Source organism: Gopherus flavomarginatus, chromosome 6, assembly GCF_025201925.1.
Source record: "Gopherus flavomarginatus isolate rGopFla2 chromosome 6, rGopFla2.mat.asm, whole genome shotgun sequence".
In the NCBI taxonomy this organism is placed as follows: Eukaryota; Metazoa; Chordata; order Testudines; family Testudinidae; genus Gopherus; species Gopherus flavomarginatus.
Genome location: NC_066622.1, coordinates 32,711,738 through 32,734,575, shown reverse-complemented (window position 1 = coordinate 32,734,575; position 22,838 = coordinate 32,711,738). Strand labels below are relative to the sequence as shown.

Here is a 22,838-nt window from a genome sequence, read left to right as displayed (position 1 = left end):
TGAAATGACCCATCAACTTCCTGACACTACCCCCCTAAACACCCAAGCCTCCTGAATACCATTCCCCCAACACCAGTCCTCCAGCCACTGTCATCCAAATCCACCCAATTTATCCCCCAAATCCTCCAGAAACCATCCCTCCATATCCTCTGACACTGTCCTCCCAATCTTTTGACACCATTCCCCCAGATGCCCTCTGATTCTATCCTGCTGGATGCTGCCACTCCAAATCATCCCCCAAACTGCCTGACATCATCCCACTAAATCCCCTGACACCGTCTTCTTGACACCAGGCTAGATATCTGGCTAGATTGACCCATGGGTCTGATCTGGGACTGCTGGAAAAAGGGATGCGGGAATACTGGGCTAGCTTACCCCCAGTGGGGTGATCTTAGGTGGGAAGAAGGAGGGATATCAGGCTAGATGGGCCTATTGGTTTGATTCAGTGTGGTGGGGAAGGGAGTAATCCTGGACTGATCTGTTCTCATGTTTCTAGGAAACAGGGAAGAGACAATGGGTAGACAGAAAGATTTGAGGAGATTGAGGGAGGATCACGCTCATGTTTCTATTCTAGCGTTTGAGGAGTTTCCTGTCTGGGAGTGAATCATGCCCTCCGCCCAGTCACTGCCATTTCTCCTCCTGGAGAATCTCAGTGCTGGACAAACACATTTTCCCCTTTATCACTGCCTCTGTCTATAGCTCCCCAAATATACATATATACACAAAGAGAGATGGCCCGACCCTCACCCGAGCTGCCCTCATCCATTTTGGCCCCTTTGGCCGCTCCTTTCACCTTCCTCTGCATTAATAACAACCGATCTGGAACCTTGCTTTGCCAGTGGGCTCTTGCATCACAGGTGAAGTCAGCAAAGTTCTGGAATGAGTCACTGTTAGGTAAAGGCTTGCTGCTATGTCCCATCACCCAGCTCCTTTCAGATCCTCCTCCCGTACAATTCTACTCATGCTGGCAGGTATCAATAGCAGCCTGATTAAAGCCACTGGCTGTGTGAACCACTCTTCTTTTGGAAAAAATGCAAGAAGCAATAGAGCTGGAGACAACAGAAACCACCCAACACAAACAGCTGGGTGGAAAAGCATGAGCATGGCTAAGCCATGTTTGTTGGCTGCGGGGTTTCCCTGGGACTGATTGCAAATGCAGGGGCTGGAGGATTGCTTGGCAAGCTGAGTCTGTGACCATGTGAGAGAGGCAGAGAGCCAGCGGACAGCAAGAGGAGCAGAGGTGAGTGTGGGCTTGGGAGGCAGGAAAGAGATCTTCTAGGACTGACTAGCGAGGCAGGCTTGGAAACTGTGTGCAGGAACACTGCTGGTTGGTTGTTCCTGCTGTGATCAGGGACACAGGACATTGTGGACATTCTTTGCAAATAAATAAGATTGCACCAGAAAAGATACCCGTCTCACATCCTCTTCTTCCTCCTCCTCTCAGAAACAGCCTGGCAAGGCCCCAAGTGTTGGCAAACTGCTTGTTCCAAAGGGGAAACAGTTGACTTAGGGTGTGATCCAATGCCCATTGAAGCCAGTGAAAAGAGTCCCATCAAATCGCTGGGAATCATCAGTCAATGTGTGTGGGATCAAGCCTTTAGTTCATCTTCTGGGGACCATCTGCATAATTACTCCACACTAGCATTTAACTTCATAAAGGGCAACTACACAAAAATGCGGAAGCCAGTTAAACAGAAATTAAAAATTAGAGTCACAAAATTGAAATGCCTGCAAACTGCATGAAAACTTTTTAAAAACACCATAATGGAGGCTCAAATGTATATATAACCCCAAATTAAAAAGCATAGAAAGAGGACCAAAAAAGTGCCACCATGGCTAAACAACAAAGTAAAAGAAGCAGTTACAAGCAAAAAGGCATCCTTAAAAACTGGAAGTGAAGGCCTACTGAGAAAAATAGAAAGAAGCGTAAACTCTGGCAAGTCAAGTGTAAAAGTATAATTAGTCAGGCTAAAAAAGAATTTGAAGAGCAACTAGTAAAAGAATAAGAAACAAACAGCAAACAAAATTTTTTTTTAAGTACATCAGAAGCAGGATGCCTTACATTTTTTTAAGTACATCAGTGGGGCCACTGGATGATCGAAGCGCTAAAGGAGCACTCAAGGAAGACAAGGCTGTTGTGGAGAAGCTAAATGAATTCTTTGCATCAGTCTTCACTGCAGAGTATGGGAGGGAGATTCCCACACCTGAGCCATTCTTTTTAGATGACAAATCTGAGGAACTGTCCCAGATTGAGGAGTCAATAGAGGAGGTTTTGGAACAAACTGATAAATTAAACAGTAATAAGTCATGGGGACCAGATGGTATTCACCCAAGAGTTCTGAAGGAACTCACATATGAATATGTAACCTATCACTTAAACCAGGAGATTGGAGGATAGCTAATGTGACACCAATGTGACATTGCACTCCATATGAGTGCTGGGCACTGAGAAGGTCTCTGTTAACTAATAAGTCCCTGAGCTGAATGCATCTTAGTTTCAGTGAACTGCAGAGGGGTGTGGCCCAATCTCTGTGTCTATGCTGAAGCTGACTAGAGTGTCTAACTCAGCAAGACAGGAGTGGAGGGGAGCCTGTTCTGGCAGGAGCGGGTTCTCTGTGGTATCCCAGCTCATCGAGTGATGGTCTCAAGGGAAGATGAATGGAAACTGATGCGCAATTTGCCCGGGAAAAGGCTGTCTTGGAAAAAGAAAATGCTGCCCACCAACAAACCCTGGACTTAAAAGACAAAGCAATTGAGGCCCAGAGACAAGCACAAACTGAATCCCAGAAGCATGAACTGGCTGTAATGAAGTGGAAGAGGTACACAGAGACATGTATCCTGGAGGTGGAAGTTGGGGTCCTGCTGACTGCTGCAGTGAGAACAGACCCCAAGGACTCTGAATCTGAAAACAAGCCCAACCTGAGTGAAGGGGAGGGGATGGGGGATTTTGCTGACCAGAGAAGGGTTAGTCATAGCTGGTAGCTGTGAGTCCACAGCTAGATCAGGGTCACCTTCCCTTTTTGGGGACACAGGAATGTCTGTCCCAGAGGGGAGCCCAATGAGGAATTTTAGGTATACTGCCTCCACCATGGTCAGTGTCCAAGTCTCTGGCAGTAAGTTCAGGAGGAGGGTGTGACGTTGCACTCCATATGATTTTATGAAATATGCTAATAAGTGTGAATATAATGTAACTGGAATATGCTTCATGCAAAAGGTCTCTTGTAAGATATCGTTACAAAGCTTATAATCTACTGAGTATGTTCATCCTATTTGTATGGATGTATCATTCTTGTATCTGAAACTAGGAATATGAAATATAACTCTGAGGTCCTATTGTAATTATGCAAAGTGTGGGCCATTAATGGTGGTTTGGAACCTTAACTGCTCCCATTAACCAGGACAATTGACTGTAGATGGCTCTGTTTACTTGCAAACCTTCCTGTGAGTTAAGCTGGGAAGAATGAAGGCTTGAGGTCTCCCAGGACGTGTGACCATGTCACCTGGTACTGGAATCCATCTTAAACCTGGTACTTTTCCATTTAGAAGGAGGGGTGGGGACCCAGAGAGACAAAAGATTCTCCCGCCTTATGCCAAAGCTATAAAAGGGGGTGGAACAGAATAAAGGGGGCTGCGGTCATGAGAAATCCCCTAGCTACCACCTAAGCTGGAACAAGGACTGTACCAGGGGAAAGGACTGGGCCCAGACTAGAAAGGAGTCTAGTCTGTAAAAGAAGCTTATTGGAATATCTCTGAGGGTGAGATTTCATCTATATTCAGTTTCCTACTGTATTAGGCTTAGACTTGCGTGTTTTTGTTTTATTTTGCTTTGTAATTTACTTTGTTCTATCTGTTATTACTTGGAACCACTTAAATCCTACTTTTTATACTTAATAAAATCACTTTTTACTTATTAATTAACCCAGAGCAAGTAATTAATACCTGGAGGAGCAAACAGCGGTGCACATCTCTCTATCAGTGTTATAGAGGGCGAACAATTTATGAGTTTACCCTGTATAAGCTTTATACAGAGTAAAATGGATTTATTTGGGGTTTGGATCCCATTGGGAACTGGGTGTCTGGGTGCTGGAGACAGGAGCACTTCTTAAGCTGTTTTCAGTTAAGCCTGCAGCTTTTGGGGGACATGGTTCAGACCTGAGTCTGTGTTTGCAGCACTAGCATGTCTGGCTCAAACCAGGCAGGTCACTGAAGTCCCAAGCTGCCAGGGAAAACATGCTCAGAGGTAGTCTCAGCACATTAGGTGGCAGTCCCAAGGGGGTCTCTGTGACCCAACCCATCACAACCAATTTTTAATATTTTTTTAAAAGGCTCCAGAGGTGATCCCGGCAATTAGAGGCCAGTAAGCCTAACTTCAGACACATAGATGAACAGGATTTGTTTGTTGGGGAAGAATCAATATGGCTTTTGTAAAGGGAAATCGTGCTTCACCAATCTATTAGCATGCTTTGAGGAGTCAACAACATGTCGACAAGGGTGATCCAATGCATATAGTGTACTCAGACTCCCAGAAAGCTTTTAACAAGGTCCCTCACCAAAGGCTCTTAAGTAAAGTAAGCGGTCATGGGATAAGAGAGAAGGTCCTCTCATAGATCAGTAACTGGTTGAAAGATAGGAAACAAAGGTTGGGAATAAATGGTCTATTTTCAGATTGGAGAGCAGTAAATAGTTATGTCGCCTAAGGATCTTTACTAGGACCAGCGCTGTTCAATATATTCATAAATGATCTGGAAAAAGGGGTAAACAGTAAGGTCACAAAATTTGCAGCTGATACAAAACTACTCATGAGAGTTAAGACCCAGGCAGACTCCGAAGAGCTACAAAGGGATCTCACAAAACTTGGTGACTGGGCAACAAAACGGCAGATGAAATTCAGTGTTGATAAATGCAAAGTAATGCACATTGGAAAACATTCTCCCAACTATACATACAAAATGATGGGATCTAAATTAGCTGTTACCGCTCAAGAAAGATCTGGGAGAGGTTGTGGATAGTTCTCTGAAAAGATCTGTTCAATGTGCAGCAGTCAAAAAGGCTAACGGAATGTTAGGAACCGTAATAAGGCAGAAAATATCATAATGTCACTATATAAATCCATGGGATGCCCACACCTTGAATACTGCATGCAGTTCAGATCACCACATCCCAAAAAAGCTGTATTAGAATTGGAAAAAGTACAGAGAAGGGAAACAAAAATGATTAGGGGAATGGAGCAGCTTCTGTATGAGGGGAGAATAAAAAGACTAGGATTGTTCAGCTTGGAAAAGAGGCGACTGAGAGGGGGATATGAGAGAGATCAATAAAATAATGAATGATGTGGAGAAAGTGAATAAGGAAGCCACCCAATGAAATGAATAAGCAGCAGGTTTAAAACAAACAAAAGGAAGTATTTCTTCACACAACGCACAGTCAACCTGAGGAACTTATTGCCGGGGAGGTTGTGAAGATCACAACTGTAACTGGATTATAAAAAGTATTTGATGATCTCACGCAGGGCCAGCTCCAGGGTTTTTCCCACTCTAAGCGGAAAAAAAAAAAAAAGCCGTGATCATGATCGGCGGCAGCTCCACCGTGCCATTTTCTTCTTCGGCGGCAATTCGGCAGCAGGTCCTTCCCTCCGAAAGGAACTGAGGGACCTGCCGCCAAATTAGCGCCGAAGAGCCCGATGTGCCGCCTCTTCCCCTTGGCTGCCCCAAGCACCTGCTTGCTCAGCTGGTGTGTGGAGCCAGCCCTGATCTCATGGAGGATAGGTCCCTCAATGACTATTTAGCCAAGATGGTCAGGGATGCAACCCCATGTCCCCAAGTCTCTGACTGCCAGAAGCTGGGACTGAGTGACAGGGGATAGATCACTCTATAATTGCCCGTTCTGTTCATTCCCTCTGAAGCATCTGGTACTGGCCACTGTCACAGGATATGGGCTAGATGGACCATTGGTCTGACCCAGTATGGCCATTCTTATGTACTTACATGGCCCCGTGACTGTAGCATCTAACCACCTTGCCAAAGTTAGTGTATTTATCCTTGCACTCCCCACTGTGAAATAGGGATGTACCATTATCCCCATTTTTCAGAGAGGGAAAACTGAGGCACAGAGCAATTATGGGCTCCCCTTTAGGCACCAAAAGAATTGGCCATCTCTTTGGAGTAGGGCTTTGCATATTTTCCATAAAGATCAGGGCTTGAAACCCTTGAAACCCTGGCTCAAAATAAGTGTCTGGGGTACAGCCAGGAACTGAACCCAGGCATCCTGACTGACAGGGGGAGATCACATTGTGAAGTCTGCTTTGTGAAATGACTTCCATTTTTATAGCCTGGTTCCCATTTTACATCCTAACAGCCATTTTGTTGTTCTGGGTTGAAAAGCCAGAGAAACCTTGACAAGGCCAGTCTGTCCAGATGGAGAGAGATGGAGCCTTTTGAAGAGGCCTATCAATAAGGCTAAGATTACATCACAGTGGTCACAGATTCTGTGACTTCCAGAGACCTTTGTGACATATTCTGCTTCAGCCCAGGGGTGGCAGGGATGGAGCTGTGAGCTGGTGGGGCCCTGGAGCTCTGTGGATGATGGGAGGCCCCACAGGTCTCAGTCACCATGGGTAGTGGGGGCCCCCACAGTTTCCCAGCCTCTGTGGACAGTGGGGGGACCCGGAAACTCTGAGCTGCATGGGCAGGTGGGGGGACCCCAGAGCTGTCAAGAAGCCCTTGAGGAATTCCCCTATGATTTCAACAATTTCCACCCCACCATCAACCTCAGCCTGGACCAGTCCACCCAAGAGATCCACTTCCTGGACACTACAGTACTAATAAGTGATGGTCACATAAACAGCACCCTATACCGGAAACCTACTGACTGCTATACTTACCAGCTTTCTTACCATACTTTCATACTTACCATGCCTCCAGCTTTCATCCAGACCACACCACACAGTCCATTGTCTACAGCCAAGCTCTACGATACAATCGCATTTGCTCCAACCCCTCAGACAGAGACAAACACCTACAAGATCTCTATCAAGCGTTCTTACAACTACAGTACCCACCTGTTGAAGTGAAGAAACATATTGACAGAGCCAGAAGAGTACCCAGAAGTCACCTACTACAGGACAGGACCAACAAAGAAAGTAACAGAACGCCACTAGCCGTCACCTTCAGCCCCCAACTAAAACCTCTCCAGCGCATCATCAAGGATCTACAACCTATCCTGAAGGACAGTCCATCACTCTCACAGATCTTGGGAGACAGGCCAGTCCTTGCTTAAAGACAGCCCCCAAACCTGAAGCAAATACTCACCAGCAACAACACAACACACAACAAAAGCACTAACCCAAGAACCTTTCCTTGCAACAAAGCCTGTTGCCAACTCTGTTCACAAATCTATTCAGGGGACACCATGACAGGACGTAATCACATCAGCCACACTATCAGAGGCTCGTTCACCTGCACATCTACCAATGTGGTATATGCCATCATGTGCCAGCAATGCCCCTCTGCCATGTACATTGGCCAGACTGGACAGTCTCTACGTAAAGGAATAAATGGACACAAATCAGATGTTAGGAATTATAATATTCAAAAAACCAGCTGGAGAACACTTCAATCTCCCTGGTCACTCAATTACAGACCTAAAAGTCGCAATATTACAACAAAAAACCTTCAGAAACAGACTCCAATGAGAGACTGTTAAATTGGAATTAATTTGCAAATTGGACGCCATTAAATTAGGCTTGAATAAAGACTGGGAGTGGATGGGTCATTACACAAAATAAAACTATTTCCCCATGTTTATTTTTTCTCCCTACAGTACCTCACACCTTCTTGTCAACTGCTGGAAATGGGCCATTTTAATTACCACTACAAAAAGCTGGTAATAGCTCACCTTAACTGATCACTCTCTTTGGACTGGTCTACACTGGCGGCAGGGGGTATCAATCTAAGATACGCAACTTCAGCTACGTGAATAGCGTAGCTGAAATTGAAGTATCTTAGACCAATTTACCTCGGGTCCTCACGGCGTGGGATCAATGTCCGCAGCTCCCCCGTCGACTCCGCTACCGCCACTCGCTCCGGTGGAGTTCCGGAGTCGATGGGCGTGCATTCGGCATCGATATATCGCGTCTAGATGAGACGCGATATATCGATCCCTGAAAAATCGATCGCTACGGCAGGTAGTCTGGACGTACTCTTTATAGTGTGTATGGTAATACCCATTGTTTCATGTTCTCTGTGTATATATATATCTTCCTACTGTATTTTCCACTGCACGTAGCTGATGAAGTGGGTTTTAGCCCATGAAAGCTTATGCTCAAATAAATTTGTTAGTCTCTTAAGTGCCACAAGTACTCCCGTTCTTTTTGCAAATACAGACTAACATGGCTGCTCCTCTGAAACCTGTCAGTAGTAACTAGAAGTCTCATTTGAGACTGGAGTAGTGTCAGGCCAGGCACTGCACAGACCCTGACGAAAATTGGGGCCTCCATTGTGCTAGGCACTGCACAGACCCTGACCGGGATCGGGGCCCCCACTGTGCCAGGCACTGCACACACAAACAGAGTGAGAGACTGTCCCTGCCCCAACGAGTTTACAATACCAGCAGAAGGGGATACAAAAGAGAAAAGGAATGTTGCTCAAGGTCGCACAGCGGAGCCAGGAATAGAAAACAGGTGTCCCAAACCTCAGCCGTACCCACTAACAACACTGCCCTTCTCGGGAGGCGTGAGGGATAGCTATATAGAACAATCCTGTGCTGGGGCTCCCCACTCCACTGCCCACCCTGGGGTTATATTTATTACTGTCCCTTGGAATGGAAAGAGAATTGACCTGACTGCTGGCCCATAGGGCCAGCTGCTCCATGCTTGTGCATTAGAGAGTTTTCTTGCACCTCCCCTCAAAGCGTCTGATGATGGCTAATGTTGGAGACAGGATACTGGGCTGGGTGGGCCCATGGGTCTGATCCAGCCCAACCATATCCATGTCTCTAACCACATTAAAGGGCTAGCTTTCCAAGCAATGTGTGATGCAGTAGGGACTGTCTGTGTGGGGGATGGGAGAGCCGGGGAGGACTTTAGGTGAGGGACAGGACCTAAGCCTGTAACCTGAGCCAGGTAGGGGGGGAGGGGGTCAGCACCTTTGCCTGGGAACCCGGACAAAGGAAGGAGTCGGCTGAAGGGGGTTAGTTCAGTTTCGGTTTTGGGCTGGGTGTTGGAATTCAGGGAATCCCAAGCTGGGACTAAGCTTCCTGAACCCTCAGAAGGACTTGATTGAGGGATCCTGGTTGTGTCTACAAGCTCTGCTGTAGCCTGCGTTCCTGTTGTCCAATAAACCTTCTGTTTTACTGGCTGGCTGAGAGTCACTGTGAGTCCCAGGAAGAGGGGTGCAGGACCAGACTCCCCCGTGCTCCATGACACAATGCTCTTTGCAAAGCCCTACTCCAAAGAGATCTCATTGCACCAGCCTTTGTCCCAGCGGACCCCTCCAGCTGGCTGTGGGAATGGGGGATGCCATTGGGCTGCTTGGGGATTAAATACCAATGGCTAAAAATGCCTCTGAGAACCCAAGCCAAGAAACCAGAACAAAATCAGCCCAGTTGTCCTTCCAAATAAGGGAGAACAGGAGGAGAGAGGCTGCGGATTCCCCTTAAGGGGCCAGTGCCTCATTTTTTCCGCTATTAAAAGTTTACTGTCCGGGTTCCCAGGCAAAGGAAAACTGTAGCTCATGGCAGAGCTGGGGAAGGAGTGGGAAAGCAGGCAGTAAAAACCAAGGACTCGCAGGGAGAGGATCATGGCAACGATTCCTCAAACCCTGCCCAGCCATGCACCCTCCTGGCTCACATTCCAACCAGCTGAAGAATTCAGGCTTGACCACTCCCTGTTTGTGCTTCTCACTGACCCCTCGGGGACTGCAAAAAGCTTTTGCAATTCTCATGCCCTGTCATTCCCCTCTCCTGCCCCCTCAAGGATTCAGCTGAACTTTGTGGAGGCTGAGATACACCCACCTCTAGCATGGATCGGGCATTGTTTATAAAGGGATCCCAGGCGTGGGGGTGGGCCACTGTGAGTATCCAGGGATTCCCTCACCTGGTGAGGAGATGCAGCCACCTTTGGGGTGGAATGTGAGGGGCTATTTACACAGGGAACCCTCACCTATTGCTGAGATGCAGCAGCCTCTGGGGTGGGGGACAGGGGGCTGCTGCATGCAGCATCAGTTTAAGACAGGAAGTGAAGGATGACCCTGTGTCCAACTGAAGGGAGGCAGCATGGGACTGAGTGTGTTAGGATTTGGCTTCGACTTTGGGGTTAATGTCCCCACCTGTAGGGGAAAGTACCAGCTCGGAGGGAGACAGAAGACTCCCTCTAATTAGAAAAATGGAGTAAGATTCAGACAATAGGGTCTTAGGCAGAGTCCTGACCCCTACAACATCTGCTCAGAAGCTAGGCTCCTGCAGGCCATATGCACTCAGCAAGGGCTGAGCAGTGTTCTCCCTGACCTGGGAATAGAACTCAGAAGCCCTGACGCTTTCTCTCCCAGAGCTGAGGGCAGAACTCAGGAGTCTAGACTCCCTAACAAGCTCTGAAAACCAGGAAACTTCCCTGCCCGAACAGCAAATGTTCCCCTGCTCATGTTAACATGCTAATATGCTTCCTCTCTGAAAACAGGAGAGACCCAGCGCTAACCCTTATCATGGAAAGGGGCAGCAACGTCCAGGTCTTCGGTGGCAATTCAGCGGCAGGACCCTCAATCCCTCTCTTCCTCTTTGAGCTGCCTCCAAATTTCTGCCTCCAAATTGCTGGCAGAGCCCCAAACTCAGAGCTCCTTTCGGAGTGAAATAATCCAGATCTCAGAGAAAGTGAGGGTGGGGGCTGCAGTGAAAGAAGCTCTTGCATGCCCTTCTCCCCCAGCATGGAGTGCTGTAGCTCCAGAGAAGGGGGCTCTTACATGACAGTGGCAGTTGATGGAGAAAGTGGAGAGCATTGATATGCGAGGAGAGGGAGATCAATGGCCCTGGGGCACAGGGACACTACAGTGAATGCAGAGGAGTCTGAGGGTGGTATTAGCATAGAGCAAGGTGCAAGAGCCTTCTCCATTGCAACACCTACCCCTTCTCAGCTGTTTCACTGGCTCTACTCCTGCTTCTGCTGCTCTCTCTCCCTAGCCCATCTGGCTGGTCACACCTTGTAAACAAGGCTGGGGTGTTTGCCCCACAGAATGGCCGCTTCCTCCATAAAATCCTGGCTCCAGATGATGTCTCAGGACAGCTCTCATTCCATGGTCAGCACTAGCAGAGGACAGTTGGTGGGAACAATTAGCCCTATGCCCAGGCTATTAAAGGATGAGCTTGTGGTTATGATGTTTGATGGGGAGCTAGACAAGCTAGGTTCTAGTCTCATCTCTGCTAAAAACTGCCTGTGTGACCTTGGGTCAGACACTTTGCCTCCATTTCCCCAGAGGTAAAATGGGGTGGAATCATCTTGCCTTGGTCTGCTTAGACTGTGAGCAGGGCCAGCTCCAGGCACCAGCGAAGGAACAGCCCATGGAAAGGGGCAGCAACATCCAGGTCTTCGGTGGCAATTCAGCAGCAGGACCCTCAGTCCCTCTCTTCCTCTTTGAGCTGCCTCCAAATTGCTGCCAAAGAATGAAGTGGCGCGATTGAACTGCCACCGATCAGCTTTTTCCCCCCTCCTCTTCGTTGCTTGGGGTGGCAAAAAAGATGGAGGCGGCCCTGACTGTGAGCTCTTCATGGCAGAGACTGTGTTTCTGGACAGTGCCTGGCACAATAGAGGCCCCAATTTTGGCAGTGTGGTGCCTGGCCTGATGGGGGCCCTGATTTTGGTCAGGGCCTCTAGATACTCCCATATGTTCTGCTAGATCAAATCCTCCCTGGTCCTGCAAACACTTACACAAATATATTTACTCATCCAGTTCGTCTCATGGTCATACTGATATGAGCCTAGCAAGAGAACCCTGGAGTCCTGACTAGAGTTGCCAATTTTGGTTGGATGTGTTCCTGGAGGTTTCATCACATGACATAATCTTTAATTCCTGGAGAGTTGGCAATCCTAGTTTCTAACTCACAGACTCCCCCCTCCTCCCCACACTATTAGACTACACAGCTCCGGCAGAGCTGAGTACAGAACCCAGGAGCTCTGACTCTCAGCGCCCCTCCACTCTAACCATTAGACCACACTCTTCTTCCAGAGCTGGCAATAGAACCCAAGAATCCTGATTACCAGCCCCCTGCTCTAAGCCAGTGATTCTCAACGAGGGGTATGTATACCCCTGGGGTACACAGAGGTCTTCTGTGGAGTACATCAACTCAGCTAGATATTTGCCTAGTTTTCAGGGTGGCTCCAGGCCCCAGCACGCCAAGCGCGTGCCACGGGGGGCGCTCTGCCGATCGCCGCGAGGGCGGCAGGCAGGTTGCCTTTGGCGGCTTGCCTGTGAAGGGTCCACTGGTCCCGCGGCTTCGGCAGACCTCCCGCAGGCTGCCGCCGAATCCGCGAGACCGGGGACCTCCCGCAGGCAAGCTGCCAAAAGCAGCCTGCCTGCCATGCTTGGGGCAGCAAAATACCTAGAGTTGCCCCTGCTAGTTTTACAACAGGCTACACAAAAAGCACTAGCGAAGTTAGTGCAAACTAACATTTCATACAGACACTGACTTGTTTACACTGCTCTATATACTACATACTGAAAGGTAAGTACGATATTTATATTCCAATGGATTTATTTTAGAATCATATGGTACGAATAAGAGTGAGCAATTTCTCAGTAACTGCGCTGGGACACTTGTATTTCATCTGAGTTTGTAGGCAAGTAGTTTTTAAGTCAGGTGAAACTTGGGGTAACGCAAGAGAAATCAGACTCCCAAAAGGGGTACAGTAGCCTGGAAAGGTTGAGAGCCACAGCTCTATCCCGCTTGGCCCCACTCCCTAGCATGGCTGGAGTCCAAAGGAGGAAGCCACGTGTATTAACCTCTGAGCAGCTGCAGCCCCAGCCCCAAACCCTTCCTCCCATCATATGAAACCCCTCCCCACTCCCATCTCCGGGGCCATGGCCTGTCATAGCCCAGAGCTGAGCTCACTGCAAAGCAGCTGGCAGGAGAGAGCAGCCAACACCCCATGAGCTCATATCCTCCTCCCCGTGCCTAGCCCAGACAGCCTCCGCTGACCACGGGGGAGGGGTGCTGGCCAGGGAACCCCGTTACCCCAGGCAGCACCAGCTAAACTCCAGCCTGGGTGGGGGCCACATGTCCCCTTTGTGTCACCTGAGGGGGAGCCTTCCCCACTGCTTACAGCAGGATTCCTGGGTTCTAGTCCCAGCTCTGGGAGGGGAATGGGGCCTAGTGAGTCAGAGCAGGAGAAAGGGCACCTGAGAGTCAAGACTCCTGGGTTCTTCTAACCTCAGCTCTGCTGCTAGCGTCTTGTGAGACCTGGGGCAAACGCGAGTTTAGCGCGCCGCCTGGTGGATACAGTTGGTTACTGCAGGGAGGGCTTGGTGTTCTCTATTCACTGGCGGGGGAACCGGATTATAATGATTGGGGGGTGGGACTGGAAACCCCCCAAGCAGCAGCCTGGCCTGACCCGTAGCTAGCACACACCCCCAGCCTGGCCTGACCCAGACCTCCTGCCTCTCCCGCCTAGCATGATCCAAACCTCCTGGCACACACCCCGGCCTGACCCAGACCTCCTGGCACACACCCCCTCCCAGCCTGGCCTAACCCAGACCTCCTGGCACACACACCCTCCCAGCCTGACCTGACTCAGGCCTCATGGCCTGACCCAGACCTCCTGGCACACACACCCTTCCAGCCTGGTCTGACCCAGATCTCCTGCCCCTCTCCCCCTGGCATGATACAAACCCCCTGGCATACACCTCAGCCTGACCCAGACCTCCTGGCACACCCTTCCACCCAGGCGTAGACTGACCCATACCTCCTGGCACCCCCCCAGCCTGGCCTGACCAGACCTCCTGACACGCACACGCACACACATGCACACACACACCCCCTACATACCTTGGCTGACCCAGACCTCCTAGCACACACCCCTCCCAAGCCTGGCTTCACCTGTACTTCCTGGCAAACACTCCCTCCAAGCCTGGCCTGACCCATAGCTTCTGGCACACCCCTCAGCCTGGCACCAGCCCTCAGGATAGAGGGTTTCCAGGCTGGGGTGAGTAGTTGTGGTCCTGGGATGGGGGTTGATGTTTGTGTTCCCATATGAGTTCCCCCAGGGTCTCAGAGCTTGGCTCCCCCTGCCCATCCCCCAGAGCGTGCAGCTAATGAGGCAGGGGTACGGTATCTGGGACTCAGGGCTGGCGCTTCCATTTAGGCGACCTAGGTGGTCGCCTAGGGCGCCAGGATTGGGGGGGGGGCAGCATTATGCCGCCCTCGGCGGTAATTTGGTGGCGGGGGGTCCTTTCATGCTCCGGGTCTTCGGCGGCAATTCTGTGGCGGGTCCTTCACTCGCTCCGGGACCCACAGATGAAGTGCCCCGAAGACCGGGAACGAGGAAGGACCCCCGCCTAGGGCACCAAAAACTCTGGCACCGCTCCTGCTGGGACTCCTGCTATACCATTAACCCCGTGGTGCCCAGAAGATGCTGGTGAAAATCTCCCCCCAGCCTCCCGCATGGATTGTAGAGCCAATAAGAAGCCTCACACGTCTTTGCTGGGAATCCAGTTTATTTCCCCTTCTCAGGTCTTCCCCATCTCCCCTACCCCAGCCCCACGTAACCCATCGCTCCCTGGCACACCCGCCCATCACCATGCTGAAGTCATGGAGGTGAACATACCTGTGCCCTACAGAACTGACAGCCAGGAGGCGGCAGAAGGACTGGCTGTCAATTCATAGGTCATAGTCCTGTGCACTGGGTCTTGGGGGGCTGCTCCCTATTTGCCCTGCACCCATCCAGTCTTAAAGCCACTGTGTCCCAGAGCCGCCTTCCAGCCCTGCTTCAGGTGGAAAACCAGCTCCCTAGCCCCTCTCTTGTCTTTGCTCACCCACGGCCCCACTGTCTAGATCTAGAACAACAGACAAGGGAGAGCTGGCCGGAGCCCTCTGAATCTCCAGCTTGATTCCCAGCATGGGACTGGCGGTTGTCAGCCTGTGTTAAGTGTATTACTGAGATTGGGCCTCCTTAAAGCTTGTGCATTATTAGCAGTATTACTGTACCATTTGGAGGGGGAACAAATTATGTCATGCCCACTATTAGTAATATTATGGTAGCTCCTAGAGGCCCCAACTGCGATTAGGGCCCCATTAGGGGGTGCACATTAGTAGTAATATAAAAGTTGTATCTAGAGGGCCCAATGCCATTGTGAGATGCACATTATTAGCAGTATTATTGTAACAGTAGGAGTTCCTAATCCACATCAGGGTTTCCTTCTGGAGTGCACTGTTATTAGTGGTAGAATGGTAGTGTCTAGAGGCCCTGATCAGGGCTGGCTCCAGGCCACAGTGCGCCAAGTGCGTGCTTGGAGTGGCACGCCGCGGGGGGCGCTCTGCCGGTTGCCGGGAGGGCGGCAGGCGGCTCCGGTGGAGCTCCCGCAGGTGTGCCTCCAGAGGGTTCACTGGTCCCGCGGCTCCGGTGGAGCATCCGCAGGCACTCCTGCGGGAGGTCCACCAGAGCTGCGGGACCACCGGACCCCCCACAGGGAAGCCTGCGAGAAGTCCACCGGAGACGCGGGACCAGCGAGCGGCAGAGCGCCCCCTGCAGCGTGCCGCCGTGCTTGGGGCGGTGAAATTGCTAGAGCCGGCCCTGGCCCTGATTGAGATTGGGGTTCTATTATGTGTGCATTATTAATAGTATTATGGTAGCACCCGGAGGCCCCAACTGAGCTTAGGATCCCCATTATAGTGTGTGCATTATTCTGAGTATTACAGTAATACCTAGAGGCCCTAACCCGTATACACCCTCTGGGGGTGGGGGTGGGGCTCGACCCAGCATCTCCTATCCCCCACCCCGAGCACTCTCTAGCTGATATTCCCCGGTTCTGCCCCCTGCTCCATGCGATGCTCCTGACAGCCTATCAAAAATAACAGCAGCCCCACTGGAAAAGGGATGAAACCTTCCACATGGAGTTGCTGTTACATCCAATAGGCATCACCTTCCAGCAGGGGGCAGTCTCCCATTAGGCAGGAGGCAGTTTGTGTTGCAGGGTCGGTCACTTCCAGCCCCAGGGGATCATGTGCAATGGGGGCTTCCTGCACTCTGGGATCCGAGTTCGAGGGGAAGCATTTCTACAGGTGATGCTTGGACAGTCCATCGCTGGTGGGAGGTGATAGCTGTGTGCCAGACTCAGGTGGGGAAAGAGATAGTCACCTGCCAGGGACAGGGGATCCTGAATTGGGCACCTGAAGGAATAAGGAAACCAGTACCAATTATTAGTATTTTTTATGGATTGATCTTCATATTTATCATGGAAGTGCTTTGGGACCAGCCAGGAATTGCCCCTGAGATGCGACATGCCATACAAACACAGGAGCAGATGCGGCTGTGTCTTTTCTCCTTTCCTGAGTTGCTTCTCCTTCCTTCTGATATTAGCCTAATAATAAATCATACGAATATTTCTAGAGCATCCTAAAGCATCCCAGAGAGTGCTTCCCAGCACTGAGATGCAGCCAGCTCTGGGCTAAATTACTAGGAGTAATTTAAATCAAAGACATTGTGACTTGCTAGTGAGATATATAGCCACAAGCCTTGATCATGTATGCACTACATATGTACCTACACAGTACTCCAGAATCTTGTCCCAGCAAGCACTGGACTCAGTACAAATCTAGGGACTGGTTCACAGTAGGGGAGTCTTTTCTTTGGTGGTTTCAAACTTCTGGTCAGAAATGTGGAAGTTGTAACACCAGCTAAATGGAAATTGTTTATTCAGGGAGCCCTTGTGCGGTGCTGAGATGTAGCTGTCTGCAGTGGGATGCAAAAGCGGATTACTGGGATCCGTTACCCGGCGCTGAGATGCAGCTGCACAAATGTTTAGGACAGGAAGAGAAGTAGATTTGCTGAAAAACGAATAAAGGATGCAGAATGGAGCTGCCCAAATGACAATGTGCCCAGACTGTGTTAAATCAATACTGACTGTGAGGGGAGAGTGCCCCCTAATGGCCCTCCAACCCATTCACTGCAGCACAGCCACCCCTAGATGGCATTGGGACATAGAGGGCTGCACAGCACTGGCTGCAAGGGGAGAGCGCCTCCTCTGAGCCCCCGCATCCAGTTCACTGCTGCAAAGCGCCCCCTAGTGCTGCACTGGGCCATTGGCAGGGAGAGGAGAGATTTCCCTACTGAGCCACCCGGAAACTGGCACAGAGTCACAAGTTCACCATCCACGGGATCGTTAGCCCAGCTCCCCGGCAATAAGGAAGCTGGGGCGATAAGGCGTGTGGGGCAATAAAGCAATGAAGCCTGCTTGCTTTACGATCTGCACTGCCTGCAGCACCCAGGCCGGGAGCTGAACTTTGCCCCTTGGCATCTGGGGTGCCAAGTGCTGTTAAAGGCAGCTCCTTGATAAGGAGCCATAAGAAAAGGACCCTGATCCAGTGGGACCCAAGGTCTCTGACAGATTGTGGGCTGGATGCCTAAAGGTCCAGGGTTTCAAGGAAATGTATGGGGGAGGGGACTCTGAAAAAGCTTTAAGGATTTTATTAATTGTACCAGGCCTCAAATGACCTAATTGGATCTCAGCAGGGATCAAGATAGAAAAAGCTCCTGGTGCTGCAGGGAGCAGGGTGGGGGCGCTCTCCCACGCAGTCAGTGTCCCAGTGCGGCACTAGGGGGAGCTGTGCTGTAGGGAGTGGTGTGGGGGGCTTCCATGCCAGTCAATCTCTAGGGAGGAGCTCCCAGTTGGTGGGTGGTTTAGCCTTATTCCCCATGAACCAATAACTTCCGGGCAGAAGTGTGGACAGGAGCAAGGAAATAAACCAGACCTTTCTCCTTCATAAACTCTGCCTGGATCCCGCACCCTGGGGCGACGGTTGGGACAGGACCCAGGGCCAGGGAGGGGACACAGGGGCACACAGGAACATGGGCCAGGCTGGGTAGGGAAATAGAGGAAGAAACACAGAGATTCTGGTAAGACAAATGAATTCACATGGGGGCAGCAGAGAGGGGGCAGCAAACCCCAGGATTCCTGACATTCAGCAGCCCCCACCCCCTATTCCCCTCAAATTCACCTCCCAGAGCTGGGGATAGAGCCCAGGAGTCCTGACTCCCAGCCTGCCTCCTCTGACCCCAAAATCCCACTCCCCTCCCAGAGCTAGGGCTAGAACCAAGGAGTCTTGATGCCCAACAGCCCCTAGACCCCTCTTCTCTCAAATTCAGGGACAGAACCCAGGAGTCCTGAATCCCAGAATAGCAGACTGAAAAGCCATATCTACTTCCTGTTCAGACACCTAGGAGAGTCCTGACTCCAGCGTGGGGCTCTGTCCCTTCCTATTGCTGTGCCTCTGAGAGGTTGCAATGACATCAAAAGGCCAAGCGCTCTGAAGCCTGTGTGGCTTGTTGAGATCCCAAGCTACTTTACACTAGGACTTTGTGATGGGCACATCCCAGCTGGGCTGATTCCATCTGGCCTTCCTCTATCCCCCATGCCATGTCAATGAGAGACCAGATTCCCCTTTACTGCCCGTCTCAAACTGTTGTGTTGCTGTGTGCTGTTAAACGGCAGCTGTACCCCACCCTAGAGGTGGCTGCATCTCAGTGTCAGGCAAGGGATCCTTGTATGAGCAGCCCCCGCACCCCTCCACAGAGGCAGGTGCATCTCACTGATGAGTAAAGGCCCCTGTAGTAAACAGCCCCTGCGCCCCAGCCCATGGGTGCCTGCATCTCTATGCCAGGTAAAGCATTCAGGGACACTTTCCAGGGTGCCGCGGAGACGGCCCCTGAGTCCCTCCAAGGGGGTCGGGAAAAGACATGGCAGGTGACACTCTTGCCCTGCAGGCACATCAACCTGTCTGGAAATGAAGGGGTTAAAAGACCAATGCTAGGTTCAGAGAAATGGAGGAGGGTACCAAGCGGATTGAAAAAAAACCTTGGAAAGAGTCTTACCTTGGCATCTCCCTAGGGCCTGTCTGTCTGTCTGTCTCCCCTTCGCTGTGCCCCTGCCAGCCCATATCGTGCCGGGGCTGGAGGGACTGATGGGCTAGGCAGGGCAGGGCTATCTTTTCACCAGGAGGCCAGGCCCATAAAGCACCAGAAAGTTAATGATTAGCCTGGCTGTAAATATTTGATAAGCACCTCGGGATTCAAAGTACAGCCAGCCACAACCCAGCCCTCCTCCCCCACAGCAAGGAGGGGCTGCCCCAACAACCCCCCCGGAGGAGTCAAAGGCCAAATTTGGCCTGCCCTGGAAGGACCCCATCTGGGGGCTAAATGTCAAAAGATTAGCTCAGACCGTGACCTCTTGGTTCTAACCCCAGCCCCCACTCCCCTCACAGAGCTGGGGCAAGAATCCAGGTGACCTGACTCCCAGCCCCCTTCACTTTCACCTACTAGATCCCTCCTTCCCTCCCAGAGCTGGGGATAGAGCAGGGGTTCTCAAACTGGGGGTCGGGACCCCTCAGGGGGTCGTGAGGTTATTACATAGGGGGTCACGAGCTGTCAGCCTTTACCCCATACCCCACTTTGCCTTCAGCATTTATAATGGTGTTAAATATGTAAAAAAGTGTTTTTAATTTATAAGGAGGGTTGCACTCAGAGGCTTGCTGTGTGAAGGGGCTCACCAGGACAGAAGTTTGAGAACCACTGGGATAGAGCCCAGGAATCCTGGCTCCCAGCGCCCCCAGCTCTAACGCACCCAGCCCTCCTCCTGCATTGGCTTTGACCTCTTGTAAGAACTCCAGGATTAATCGTTATATCCCCATTCCCATCAACCCTCTTATCTGGGGGGTGGGTCAGACACCCAGGCAAAGGAAGCAAGCAATGCTCCCTCTCCCTCCCATGCTTAGAGGGGCAATTAAGCTCAGAGACAGTGCTTGGCAAAGGTTAAAGATAAACACTCCTGTGCTAGGGGGGAAGGGACACACCCCAGAAGGAACTAGGACTCATGGATTCTATCCCCAGCTCTGGGAAGGGAGTGGGGTCTAGTGGTTAGGACAGGTGGGTGGGGGCTGGGAATCATTCTGAGAATAACATCTGGACCCAAATCCCACCACCTTGAATCATGATTGAAGAGCCCCTCCCCAAGCCCAGGATGTGTGCAAACCTCCTCCCCCTAGAGGGGCTCACACACCCCTGCTGTACACCAGCCTGCAGTGGGTACTACACAGATACTGACTCTTGGCTCCCCTGCCCTGGCACCTGCAGCTCTGACCCTACACAGGGGAGTTGGGGCCCCCCCATGACTCTGGGATGTGTCCCAGACAGGGGGGAGGCCCAGGCTGGGGATCCTTCCCCCACCTTATCTCTAGAAAGCAACCAGGCAGTTCACTGGCCTGCAGGGCGGGTCCCAGGGGCGGAGGGGAGAGAACTTTCGGTTTGGGTGGCGTGTCCGGGCCAAGGGCAGTGTGAGGAGTGTGTGCGTGTGTGTGTGCATGTGAGCTCCCCACTTCCTGGAGATACAGTGGGGCAGGGCGGGGAAAGTGCGTGATGAGCCCATCCAAAGGGAATCAGTTTCCAGGAATCCTGGCCTATGCCACAAACCTCAGCCCTGCACTGAGAGTCAGGGTGTGTTGGAAAGAACCTCAGTCAGAGAGAGAGAGATGTAGGTGGACGGAGGGGATGGTTGGCTGTAGGGTATGTGTCTGGCTGGCTGGTGTGGATACAGACTGATAGGTAGATGAGTGCAGGGATGGATGGAGAGGGAAGTGGACAGCAATGGATGTGTAGATGTATAGATGCCCTGGCTTTCCATGTGTCCTCCTTTCCAAATGGTCAGTCATGTTCGTCGCTCAGCACTTTGCCCTTAAATGTAGGTTGCTGGAGTGAGCGCAGCTCGGCCTAAGAGAGGGGTGTCTCTGCCAGACAAAGGGTTTCTTCTCAGTGCCTCCCGCAGGACTTCCTAGGAAGAGGAGACCCTCGCAGCCAGAGTCCTGGGGATCAGAGCCCTTGTCTGTAGTGGCAGCTATACAGTCCTTTAACCCTGCAGGGCCCTGCCTCAAAGTGAAATTCAGCTCTGGCCACCTCTCAGTGGTTTGAGCATTGGCCTACTAAACCTGGCGTTGTGAGTTCAATCCTTGAGGGAGCCACTTAGGGATCTGGGGCAAAAAATCAGTATTTGGTCCTGCTAGTGAAGGCAGGGGGCTGGACTTGATGACCTTTCAAGGTCCCTTCCGGTTCTAGGAGATAGGTATATCTCCTATTATTATGTATGTTCTTGTATGTCATGCGTCAAGGCCAAGTGCTAATTCAGGGACACTCCATGCTTCCTCCATAAATGCCCCCTGCTATTTCAGTGAGATACAGGATTCTTCTGCATTAAGCTATTGAGCAGCTTTGTTAAACAATTCCCCACCCCATCCCAAAGGTGGCGGCATCTCAGCACCAGGGGAGAGATCCTGGTATAAACAGCCCCTGCACCCCATCTCAAAGGTGGCGGCATCTCAGCACTGGGTGAATCAGCCTGAGGGATGAGGGTGCCACTTAGTGGTCAGATGGCAGAAGTGCAGTTTCTTAACCTTCTCCCCCTGGGAGCCCTGTCCTTGATCTTCCCCATGTGGCTGAGGGGAAGGATTGGGAGTTTATTCCTTGTACCCTAGTGCTCCATCCCCTTCTCCTGCCACCAGGAACAAAGGTGCATGAATGGAAGGGGCTGAGACACTCTGCCCCCACAGGTTAGCTGCAAGTAGTGCAACGTACAGACATAGCCCCTCAGCCCCTAGCTCAGCGGTTCTGGCAACAAAATCACTACATGACCCTGGGGGAGGGGGCGGAGACAGAGCCCCACAACTCTGGGTGGGAGCAGAGCTCAGGCTTCATGTCCTCAGCAAGTCTAATGCTGGCCCGATCCTGGTGACCCCATTCAAATGGGATTGCAACCCTCTTTGGAGTCCCAACCCACACTTTGAAACTGCTGCGGCCTAACCCATCTTGCCCTCAGGATAGATCCACAGCCCACCTGTCATAAACAGATTGTTAAGGGTTAATGTCTCTTGTACCTGTAAAGGGTTACAAGCAGGGAACGGGACACATGACCAGAAGACAATATACTTTTAAATTTGGGCGGAGGGAAGCTTTTGTGTGTGTTCTTTGTCCGTTGTGTGTTCTTCTCTTGGAGGGTCTGAGAGAGACTAGACATTACTACAGGCTCTCTAAGTTTCTTTTCATATAGTAAGTAAAAACAGGCGGTTTAGGCTTTTTGATTGTTTTTACTCTATTTGCAATTGTGGATCTGGCTAGTTAACTTTTATATGTGTAGTTGCTGGGAATATTTTGATTTGTATTGGTACTGGGGGGAAAGTCTCTTTCTGGTGTCTGTAAGCTATAGGACCCTGTAATATTTACATCTTGAAGTTACAGAGACAATTCTTTACTTTTTCCTTTCTTTTATTAAAAGGTTTCTTTTTAGAGAACCTGATTGATTTTTTTTCTTGTCTCCCTTGTTTTATTCCAGGGGATTGGGATAACTCACCAGGACATGTGGGGGGGAGAGAGAGAGAATCTCTCTCTGTTTTCCTTGAATCTGTTTGCCTCTTTGTGGAAGGGAAGGGAGATGCTTCTCTGTATGGTGATTTAAGAGGTTGGATCAGTATCTCTCAGGATAGCCCAGGGAGGGAAATTCTGGGAGGGGGAAAGGTGGGGGAATGGTTTATTTCTCCTTGTTTTAAGAATCCAAGGGATCTGGGTTCTTGGGGTCTCCAGGGAAGGTTGGGGAGGTCAGAGT

The 22,838-nt window shown here is 50.8% G+C and overlaps 1 protein-coding gene across 1 annotated transcript in view; it reads right to left on the bottom strand.

The window, feature by feature from the left end:
* EHD1 (EH domain containing 1) overlaps positions 1-19,150 on the bottom strand; it is a 49,208-nt gene extending 30,058 nt beyond the window's left edge. Inside the window, exon 1 of the mRNA XM_050958877.1 lies at positions 19,067-19,150. The gene's annotated coding sequence lies outside the window, so the exon portion shown is untranslated. The remainder of the gene's footprint in view (positions 1-19,066) is intronic.
* Positions 19,151-22,838: the final 3,688 nt, after the last annotated feature.